Consider the following 11,450-nt stretch of genomic DNA (forward strand, 5'->3'; position numbering starts at 1 on the left):
TTCCTTCCACTTTAAAGCTTTGTGGCTGCTCCACATATACTTCCTCTTCTAAGTACACATTCAAGAAGGCACTTTTCACATCCATATGATGTATGCTCCAATTTTTTTGAGCTACTAATGAAATCAACATTCTAATGGTCTCCTGTCTTGCTACTGGTGCAAATGTCTCTTCATAATAAATTCCATACTTCTGTGTGAATCCTTTAGCAACTAATCTTGCTTTGTGTCTTTCAACAGTCCCATCACCGTTATATTTAGTCTTATAGACCCATTTGGTGCCAATCTTTTTCTTGTTATGTGGAAGATCTGTCAACTTTCAAGTATCATTCCTTTGTATGGAATCCATCTCTTCTTGCTTGGCTTGCATCCAAACCTCATTAGTACATGCATCTTCAAAACATGATGGTTCAAATTCAGCCTTGGCTAATAAAGCAAAATTGACTATCTCACCTATTGGGCTTTCTTCATGTGACTGATTTGCACTCCTCTGATAAATATCACTCAATCTTCTTACCTTCCTTGTAGAACTTGGAGAAGAAGTTGGACTTGAACTTGATGTTGAAGAAATTGATTAAGGGTTGCTTGTTGGAGTTAAGCCACTAGTTACAAAAACATTAGTTGGCTGCTCATGATCATTATCAACAATTATATCATCATTCAAAACAAATTTTTTCTTCTCAACATGGCCTTTTTGATGACCATAAACTCCCCCTTCACCAAAAATTACATCTCTTGAGACAATAAGCTTGTTATTTAGAGGATTATACAATTTATAAGTCTTGCTTGTCTCACTATACCCAATAAAAATACATAACTCACTCTTTGCATCTAACTTTTTTCTATTTTGATCAGGTACATGCACATAATCCAAACAACCAAAAAAATTGAAATGATTAACATTAGGCCTTTTTCCATACCAAGCTTCATAAGGAGTCATCTTTTCTAGTGCACTTGTGGGGCTACGGTTGAGGATGTACATTGTTGTAGCAACTGCATCTTCCAAATAAGAGTTGCTCAATCCTTTAGTTTGTAACATGCATCTTGCCATTTCAACCACAATATGATTTTTTTCTTTCAGCCATGTCATTCTATTGGGGTGTGTATGCTATAGTATACTGCCTCCTAATGCCATTCCTATCACAATAACTCTGGAAAGATTTTGAGTAGAATTCGCCTCCACAGTCAGTCCACAAACATTTGATCTTGCACCCTCTCTCATTTTCTACAAGGGCTTTGAACTTCTTGAAGATATCAAGGGCTTCACTTTTGGCCTTCAAAAAATATACCCAACAATTTCGTGAGTAATCATCAATAAAAGTGATGAAATATGATGACTTACCCAAACTCTTAGTTTGCATAGGACCACATGAGCCCTCCATGGACTACCCTTTGGAAACCTTTCCCTTGCATGCTTTCCTTTAGCGCATCCTTAACAAACCTCCTTATGCTCTTCTACCTTGGGCAAACCAGAAGCTAATGCATGTGAGGTTAGAAACTTCAAACTCTGAAAATTTAAATGCCCATACCTGAGATGCCATAACCAACTTGAATCCTCATAAGCCATATTTTCAAGGTTGTTTTTATGTTCACCAAAACTCAAGGGAAACATCATATTTCTTGTCACAGGCACAACAGTGATCACTCTATTTCCCTTATTCTTATCATAGATAGTACATGTCTTATTTTCAAAGACTACTTTATAATTTTTCTCACATAGCTACCCAATGCTCAACAAAGTATGCTTCAATTGTGGAGTATAATAAATGTCATGAATACTCTTTATACCTTCTTTTGTTTGGACCTCCATAGCTCCTTTGGTAGCAACCTCCAATGATTTATCATCACCAAGTTGTATCTTCGATTTGAAATTTCCATCCTTTGCTGAAAACAACTTCTCATTCCTTGTCATATGGTTAGAGCATCCAGAATCTAGGTACCAAACATCTTTACTAGTATTTTCACCTTTGGCATAAGATAAAAATAAGTGATTTGGAGGATACTCACCACTTTCTTCAGCATAATTAGCATTTTTACCTTCTTTCAATCTGCATTCTCTTTCAAAGTGGCCATACCTGTTACAATAGTAACATTGAACATTTCTCTTATCAAATCTACCTCTACCTCTTCCTCTAAAACTACCTCTTCCACTTGAGCCACCTCTTCCTCTACCTCTTGAATAATTTTGGCTTTTCCATTTACCTTGACCTTGATTGCTTTTGGTACTACTGCTGCTTGCATCTTCATTCTTTGTAATTTGTAATTTAGAGGAAAAAGCTTTCTCTACACCTTCAAAAGTGTCCTTCAATCTTTCTTCATGAGACATCAAAGATCCAACCAATTGATCAAACTGTAGTTTTGTCAAATCCTTACTTTCTTCCATGATTATTGCAACATGATTCCATCTATGTGTTAAATATCTCAATACTTTTTTAATTAAAACTTCATTACTTATAGTTTCTCCAAGTGTAGCCATTTTATTGACCACATATTTGACTCTCACACAATAGTCACTCACACTTTCAGCTTCTTGCATCTTCAAATTCTCGAACTCTTGCTTCAATGTCTGAAGCTTGACCACCTTAACTTGATCACTACCTTGGTAAGCTTCTTGTAGAGTCTCCCAGGCAGCTTTGGCAGTTTTTGCTCCTGATATTCTTGGAAATAAGCTCTTATCAAGAGCTATCTGAATGTGAAACAAAGCTTGAGCATTCTTCTTCCTTACTTCCTTTCTTGTTGTTCTTTCATTGGCTGTAAGGGCATTCCAATCAGCTCGCTCCTCATATCCTGATTCAACAATCTCCCACAAATCTTTTCCAATCAAAAAGGTTAGCATCTTAATGCACCAATAATCATAATCGTTCCCATCAAATTCTGGAACTAGCATCTGGTTAGAATTCGACATGATTAACTTTGGCGAAATTCCAACAATACAACTTTAACCCAAAACAATTTTACCTGCTCTGATACCACTTGTAGAATATGAAATGACTTATTTCTAGCCAACTGATAAGCCAACAATACTATGAAGAAAAATACATATAAAAAAAAACAAATAAAACATAGTTACTGTGTGAGCTAAAAACTGTTGCAAATCTCATATATTAATTGAACCATTAACTATATTCTTATATAGTAAAATTATTACTAAAATGTTTATCAATCAACTCTGAAATAAATCTATTGGCATTACAACTAATTTCCAGCACTAACCACCCTAACAATTTGCTGCCTTAATTTTGCAGAGAACACAAAATCTGCTGACTAATTTGTCAGCAATTTACATAACTAATTAAGCATGTCCTTAGAAGGGGGCTCCTGAAGATGTGAGGAGAGCTCAAATATACTCGACAGAGTGAATGTAGGACCCCTTAGACATCAACAAAATAATATGTCCGATCTCAAAGCCCAAGAGGAGGAAAAGCTACGTAATATATACATAACAACACATTACACTTTATTTATTTAAAGTTGAAATGTCCAAAATTCAAAGCTTTATCAACAAATATTTCCAATGTTCTCCACTTTAGGAACTCTGGTATTAAGTCCTTGATATTTTTTATTTCAGCAGTGGATATTGAAACTACTATTTAGCGTCCCCATATCATTGAGTTTTTCTGTTGATACAGAAAGATGAACTTAATGTCACTATGTCATTGAAATTTTCTATTTATAGCAGTAGATATGGAAGAGAGCAAGTTTTAGTTCTTTTTCTATATAAAAAATAATAGCATGTAAATCAATCTACTATTCCTCCTTACAAGAAATATCAAGTAATTTAAACTTTTAATTGATTATTTTAGTAGCAATTTTTAGGTCTTTTTTTTATATAAAAAACGATAGCATGTAAATGAGTCTACTATTCCTCCTTACAAGAAATATCAAGTAATTTAAACTTTTAATTGATTATTTCAGTAAAAGAGGTTATGGTTGTCCATGATTTTCTAGAGAAACAAGGTGCTCTATGGTCTTGGGTGGGTAGATATGGGTGTAAGATGTGTAGATGTATGTTATCTCTATTATTAAAAATTTAAAATTTTCATATTAGGTTTCTATAATAATTGATGGTGTTTGTGATCAGAGTAAAGTGCACCACAGTATAAAATGATACAAGTCTTGTTCTCTATTTAGCAAACAAAATGCATCTTTTAAGCCAGCCTTCCTTAAGAATTTTGCAAAACAAAACCTTATCAGTCTTTATCTGTTGAGTGGGAAACCCAGCAAAATCCTTGGGCATGGTAAAACAACTAGTGAAACAATCATCTAGGGTAGCCAAAATCCTTAACCAATTATGATTTGCACTGGAATCATAGTTTTACTATTGTTTGCAATTTATAACATGCACCAGTAGATTTATTCTCAATCCATAGTTTTATTACATAAAATAGTTTTCAAAGGGAAAAACAATGAAGTTGAGATGAATCATACAACACTTTAATCTTATTATTAGCTTGGAAAGATGATAACAGAAATCTAAAGCTTTTTCTGTTTCTTTTGAACTTACATGTGGAGGAGAGTTCCGACTACTGAGGCTGAGCAGAAGATCCTACACAACCAAACTATCAAATTTAATTTCTGAAACATCACTTCACAAGATTAGCATGGAAGATCATATTACTCAGCCTTCCATAAATTCAAAATTGAAGTGGATGCATGTTAGCTGAGATGCTGGTTCATTCAATTATCCAACTAAATTCATTTAAAATCCACTCAATTATCCCGCAAAATGCATTTCAAATGATAAAAAGTATTTTGTCCTAAAAAGGAGATCTACCTTGTCCCCAAAAAACCAAAATGGTACCCAGTGTCTTACCAGCCTTACGTCTACCAAACACTTTGAGCTGCTGACCACACATGAATCTATTAGTCGAGAATCCTTTCAAGGCACCCCCTTCAAAGGCCTCAATGGTACTTGCAGTCCATGTCTCTTCACAAAATTTTAAGGATTTCCATAACTCTTCACATAATTTTTTAAAGTGTGCTAGCTCAATGGAAAAGCATTGTAAAGCAGGAGGTTGGTGGTTCGATTCCTCTGTGGGCTAACATGAATTAATCAATAATTTTGTAGTTCATTTTGAATTAAATGTTTCAATGGTGAGATATTTCTGGATTCATTGTTTTATATTGTCTGTAAAGAGACAAAAGTGATTTTTAAATAAAAATTTTATCATCTCTAGAGAGACAATAGCTAGTATTAAAGACATATTATCTCTAATCTGAGTGTTGTCTTTAGAGAGAAAAAAATGAAATTGTCTCCTAAGAGACAATAATGGTTGTGTTATATATTGTCTTTATAGAGACAATATTTTTTAAGACAATAATCTTTAAAACAATAATCTTTAAGACAATAATTTTTAAGACACCGCTTAAAGACAATATTTAATCAAATACATAATTGTTTTGTCTTAAGTTAAGACAATTTACCCAAAAATTGTCTCAAATATTGTCTTAAAACCCTCCTTTATATAATAGTGACTACACTGACTTGACCAGCCTTAATTTATTTGAAAATTGTCTGGTATCCAAAAAAATTCCAATTTCATTTATCGATGACAATTGTCCAGTTGCCGTAAAAATTCACATTGATCATCACATTTTGTTAAACGTTAGGCTTAAGAATAACTATTTATTATGGTTTTTTTTTAATTGATGTTCACTATTTTATAACATGATACATGTGTATGTGTTTATAATTGTCTTGAGAGGTATTTTATAGCTCAGTATGAGAGATGTCTAATTTCTTTGTGTTCAAACTCTTCAAGTTTATAGATATGATATATCCATTTTAAAATAGAAATAAAATTATGTGTAAATAAAATAACTATGTATAAATATATATGTTCAAAAATCTTACTCATTATACTTATTCCCAGTATGAAAAAGTAGTAAACATATTTCTCCCAGTCTTAACTAAATAATTTCTATATATATAATTCTTATATTTTTTAAAAATTTAAATGTAATTTTTATTTTTTTGAAAAATAACATAAATATATAATTTACATATGCTTTCATATACACTTTATTGTAATTATTTTCATTTAAAATATTAAAAAAATGCAAATTATAACTATAAATTTTTAATCAATATAATATATCAAATAATTTTCTATAAATTAAATAATCAAACTATTTATAACTGAAAAAAACCTAATTTATAAATTCACAATATCATTATCACGAATAATATAATAACATCATTTCATTTAACAACATAAAAAAAGCTATTACCAAAACAAACAATGGAAGACACCAACAATGACAACATTCCATAGAACAACCAGCTAGCAGAGCTTGCAGATCACCCAATTTCCAAGTAATGGACATACACCGAACTTTCACATAATAAAATAATGAGTCAAATTGCACAAAATACTAGTTTTATTGTGACATCTAAACTAGTTTCGACTTAAAAAGTGCATACAACAGCGAGACTATTATGCATCCACAGCAACTAGATCTAACCATCTCCCTGGCCAGTGAGAGAAAATGCCGTGCCTCAACAGCTCTCTATGCCTCCTCAACATTTTGAGCGTCGTTCACCTTTGACTCATCATGATCTCCAGAGTCGGGGATTGGTTCAGCGTCCTTCACCTTTGACTCATGATGATCTCCAGAGTCGGGGATTGGTTCTTCATCGTTTAACAGAGTGCCAAAGGATCCGGGAATGGACTGCAGTGGAGAAAAGAGAGGTTCATTAATATCTATGTAAGGTAGTGGTTCGGGTATGTATGGTTCCTGTTCAATGGAATTTCGTATTTCTTGCTGAGAGAAAGCATGGTCTTCATTAATCTGGCCAAGATGGCAACGTGTTTCAGAGTTTATCGATCTCCTATCTGGTGGATCTGAGCCAGTCTCAGCTCCTCGATGCTCAATGTTCAGCTCTGACTCATGATGATCTACAGGGTCGGGGAATGGCTCTTCATGGTTTAGCACAGTGCCAAAGGGTGCGGAAATTGACTGCAGCAGAGAAAAGAGAGGTTCATTAAGATCTATGTAAGGTAGTGGTTCGGGTAGGTATGGTTCGGGTATGTATGGTTCCTGTTCAATGGGATTTGGTATTTGTTGCTGAGAAAAAGCGTGGTCTTCATTAATCTGGCCAAGACTGCGAGGTGTTTCAGAGTTTATCGATCTCCTGTTTGGTGGATCTGAGCCAGTCCCAGCTCCTCGACGTGCAATGTTCGAAAACGGCACTGGCGTTCCTGGCTTAAAAATAAAACCACGCAAGACTCTACCAGTGTCTTGCACTTTCAATGTCACGAAGTACCCACTACCAAATGAGCCTTCCACAACACCATCAACTGTTTGGCCAATAAGAGAGTTGTCAGGAAATGACGAGCTTGAAGGAATTTCCCCGCGTCCCTCCATTCTTTGCAGATCAAAATACTTCCTGCCCAGATCTAAAAGATAGGACGTGATTTACGAAGCCTAGTCCCCTCTTTTGTTTCAAATACCTGCACTGAAAACACATATGAGCAAGTTTCTCTATATGTGAAGTGGATCGAGAACCTAGTAAGTACAGAATCAGTCACTGTAAAACTTTCTCTCTTTAATGAATGAAAGTTCCGTCTTTTCTTCCGAAAAAAGTACAAAATCAGCGATGAAATATTAGGGTATAAGTCTTTCCCACTAAGTGCTCTTTCAACACCAGAGCATTCAAACATGCTACTTCATAATTTATTCGTCACAATGAAAAGAAAGTTAAACTAATTAAGAAGATTTTTCATTTGGAAAACACCATTGCATTAAAACAAAAAATGATGGAGGGAATGGTCACATGCCTGCGTAAACCTCTAAACAACCTCAATCATGTGAGGGAATGATCACATGCCTGCATGAGCATCCAAACAACCTACCTGAAACTCCAAACAGCCAGGTAAGTTAAGATGATAAGAACTAAATAGAGGAAGCTAAACTAATTACATTGATATGAAGAAAGAAGATTTTTCGCCTAAACCTCCAAACAACCCGGGAAGTTAAGATGATAAGAACTAAATAGAGGAAGCTAAACTAATTACATTGATGGGAAGAAAGAAGATTTTTCATTTGGAAAACACCATTGCATTAAATCGAAAAATGGAGGGAATCATGACATTGTTAGATCAGAGCATACATAACACACAACGGATTCATCCTCAGAGACAGATAAATGGAGAAACAACAAGATTACTCAATCAGAAACAACGAAATAGATAAAACAATCACTGGAGAACAAAAATCACTTTGCATTAGGTAACAGGCCTGGACCTTGGCTTGCAATACCTGGCCAGAGAAATTACAAATTTATGGAGGTAGAAGAAGGATCTAGAATACTGTATGTGATTCAGATGGAGATCTAGAATGATCTAGAAACTAATGGCGGTGTAGAAGAATCTAGTGATGTGTCTGTTTACTAACACCTGGGGGTTTTGGTGTAACAGCAAGTGACTCCAACACACATGCATGCCTGAGCATCCAAACAACCTGCATGAACCTCCGAACAACCTGTTAAGTTAAGATGATAATAACTAAACACACGTAGGATGGGTGAAGTTATATAGATTTAATTGTTAGTAAATGTGGATAAGCATTATTTAAAGATAAGCATTAAAATATTGACGTATTCATACATGTCCCAGGTTGCTAGAATTAGAAAATAATAAAAATTAACTAAAAACAATTCTTTACAGTACCATGGGTCAATACCATGATTTATCAATACAATATGCTTAAAAAATCATAACTCATTTCATATAATTTTTTGAATAGTCAATTCAATTAAAACTACGAAAATATAATAATTATGTTTTCAATAATATATTATAAAATTTAAATAAAAAAATTCATACTATATATTTTCTATATAGTTCATGATTTTTGAGATACCAAGGATTGGAATTTCAAAACCGATACACCCATCAAATTTTATAGTTTTGGATACCAACCCAGGGTTGGAATTTCAAAATGATACATCTGTCCGCACCTCCCCACCAACAAAATATAATAATTATTTTTTCATAATATATTATAAAAATTAAATAAAAAAATTCATACTATATATTTTCTATATAATTCATGATTTTTGAGATACCAAGCTAGGGTTAGAATTTCAAAACCGATACGCAAGTCAAATTTGACAACTTGAGTTACCAAGCAAGGGTTGGAATTTCAAAACTCATACACCCATCAAATTGACAGTTTCCACACCTCCCCACCAATATTCACACTTTCAACAAAAAAACGTGAAAGCTTTGCAAATTTTCCACACCTTCCCACCAATATTCACACTTTCAACAAAGAAACTTCACACTTTTGCAAATTTTCCACACCTTTCCACCAATATTCACAGTTTCAACAAAGAAACTTGACCGTTTTGCAAATTTCTTACCTGTATTTGATGGGCAAATCACCCCATGATAGGCAATTTGCCCGTCAAATTCCATCTTTGTACTAGGCATATGTATTCATCCAATTATATAAATGAATAATAAATATATTTTATGTGAAAATGACTATCACATAAAGATGAGTATAAAAATACACATAATCTAAAAGGTTTGTACTAAAATTCATATTTATAAGAGGAAAAAATGAATATATATAAAATGAATAAAATTATACAAACTAAATTAAATTAAATAGTAAATTTTTGAGAATGTAAACTTCTATGATTCACACTGATTAAGAGCTAAATCTTCAAATCACATTTCAATTTCATGAGTCAACCCCTTTTGAACTACTTAGTGTGGTTCATCATCAGGACTCTATGTTGATAAACAACAAAACACTTATCTTACATGACTAAGATTTTAAAAAAAACATATAGGTTAACTAAACTGTGATTTTATTTTAAATTATTATTAATTATAAAAAAATTAATACATGAGTTAGATATATATAAATTTAAGAAAAATTTAACAATATTTTTTATGATGGAGATTAAACCTTACTTTTTTTCACAGAGATTCTTTAAACAAACTTTGTTACAATACAATGAACCAATATCATGGGTTACTAATACCAAATGTAGAAAATATAAGTTGTCATATTCATATATTTTTTATACCTTTTTTTAAATTAATCAATTTATTTAAAAGGTTCGAAAGAGCATAACTGCCTTTGAGATAAGTCTCAAACTTTGATTTGTAACAACAACTAAGAACAAAATATTATGTGAAAGTTAAATATGTGTCATTTACCTAATAATTGTTGATGATTAAACTAGAATATTTAAACCTATATTCCAAAATAGACACATGTATCTACATAATTATTAAATAACCTTGCATGGTCATATAAATTAAATGGCTAGTAAGTTTTGGTTAGCATCAATCCATAATAAACATGAAAACACTTCATGATAAATATCATATTACTAAAATTTAAAAAATCATAAAAATAAATTAAATTATAACTATTTTTAAAATTATTATTACTATTATTAAATGTATACACGTATATGATTATTATATTTAATTAATATATTTCAAATGACATAACTCACTCGCTCTTGGTATAAAAGTGATTAATTCAAAATTTGTTGGGTAAAAAATTCACTGATATTAAAGACTAGTATGGCCAGGTTGGCTATGATCTTTTCATAATTTTAACAACTTCTACAAACCACACATTAACCATGTGAATTATCTCAAAACATCCATGAATTAACAAAAACTAAAATTAACACAATTCTAAATATAAATTATAATAATCTAATTAATATAACTATTTTTATAGCACAATATTATTACTCTTTTATTAATGTAACAATATATTATAAACATACTATAAGAGTTAATTAATGTAACATTATATTATAAACATACGGTAATAAATCATAAATATTGTGATTAATTAATAATTTATAATAATATTTACATTTTACACTATCATAATGGTGTATAACAAAATTGTGATAAGAAAAGCATGTATCTTAGTAAACAAAGACAAACTCAATATTAAATAAGAAAGAATTATAATATTAGATATAAAAAATATGGACATTCACTAACAAACATCTCACATCATATCTATAATAATGAAGTGTCTAGTGACATTCTCGTGTGTAGGTAAAGAAGATGGTCTAATACTAATGTGTGGGAAATAAATGTGATGTACTTTATATAAAATAGAATAAAGGTAGGGTAGTAGTTTCTAAGTGTGGTTTTTCTATTAATTTTTTATAGATATTTTTTGAAAAAAATTGCGGTTAAGTTTTGATTTTTATTATTTAAATTGGTTTTTTTAATTGTATATATGAATTAATATTTTAAAAAATTGGAAGCACTTCAATTGTGAAGAGTTTATTAGTCAAACTTGTAATTACAATAAATATATATTTAATTCTAGACAAATTAGATAGTAATATAAACTTTCCAAAAATTAACGTTTAAAAACTACTCGAAACGTATATATAAATTATATAACAAACAAACTCACTAAATAAATGAAAAATGTAGAAAAATAAAATGAAA

Source organism: Pinus tabuliformis, chromosome J, assembly GCF_031772625.1.
Source record: "Pinus tabuliformis cultivar Carrire ecotype Pingquan chromosome J, CPIR1, whole genome shotgun sequence".
NCBI classification, from domain to species: domain Eukaryota; kingdom Viridiplantae; phylum Streptophyta; class Pinopsida; order Pinales; family Pinaceae; genus Pinus; species Pinus tabuliformis.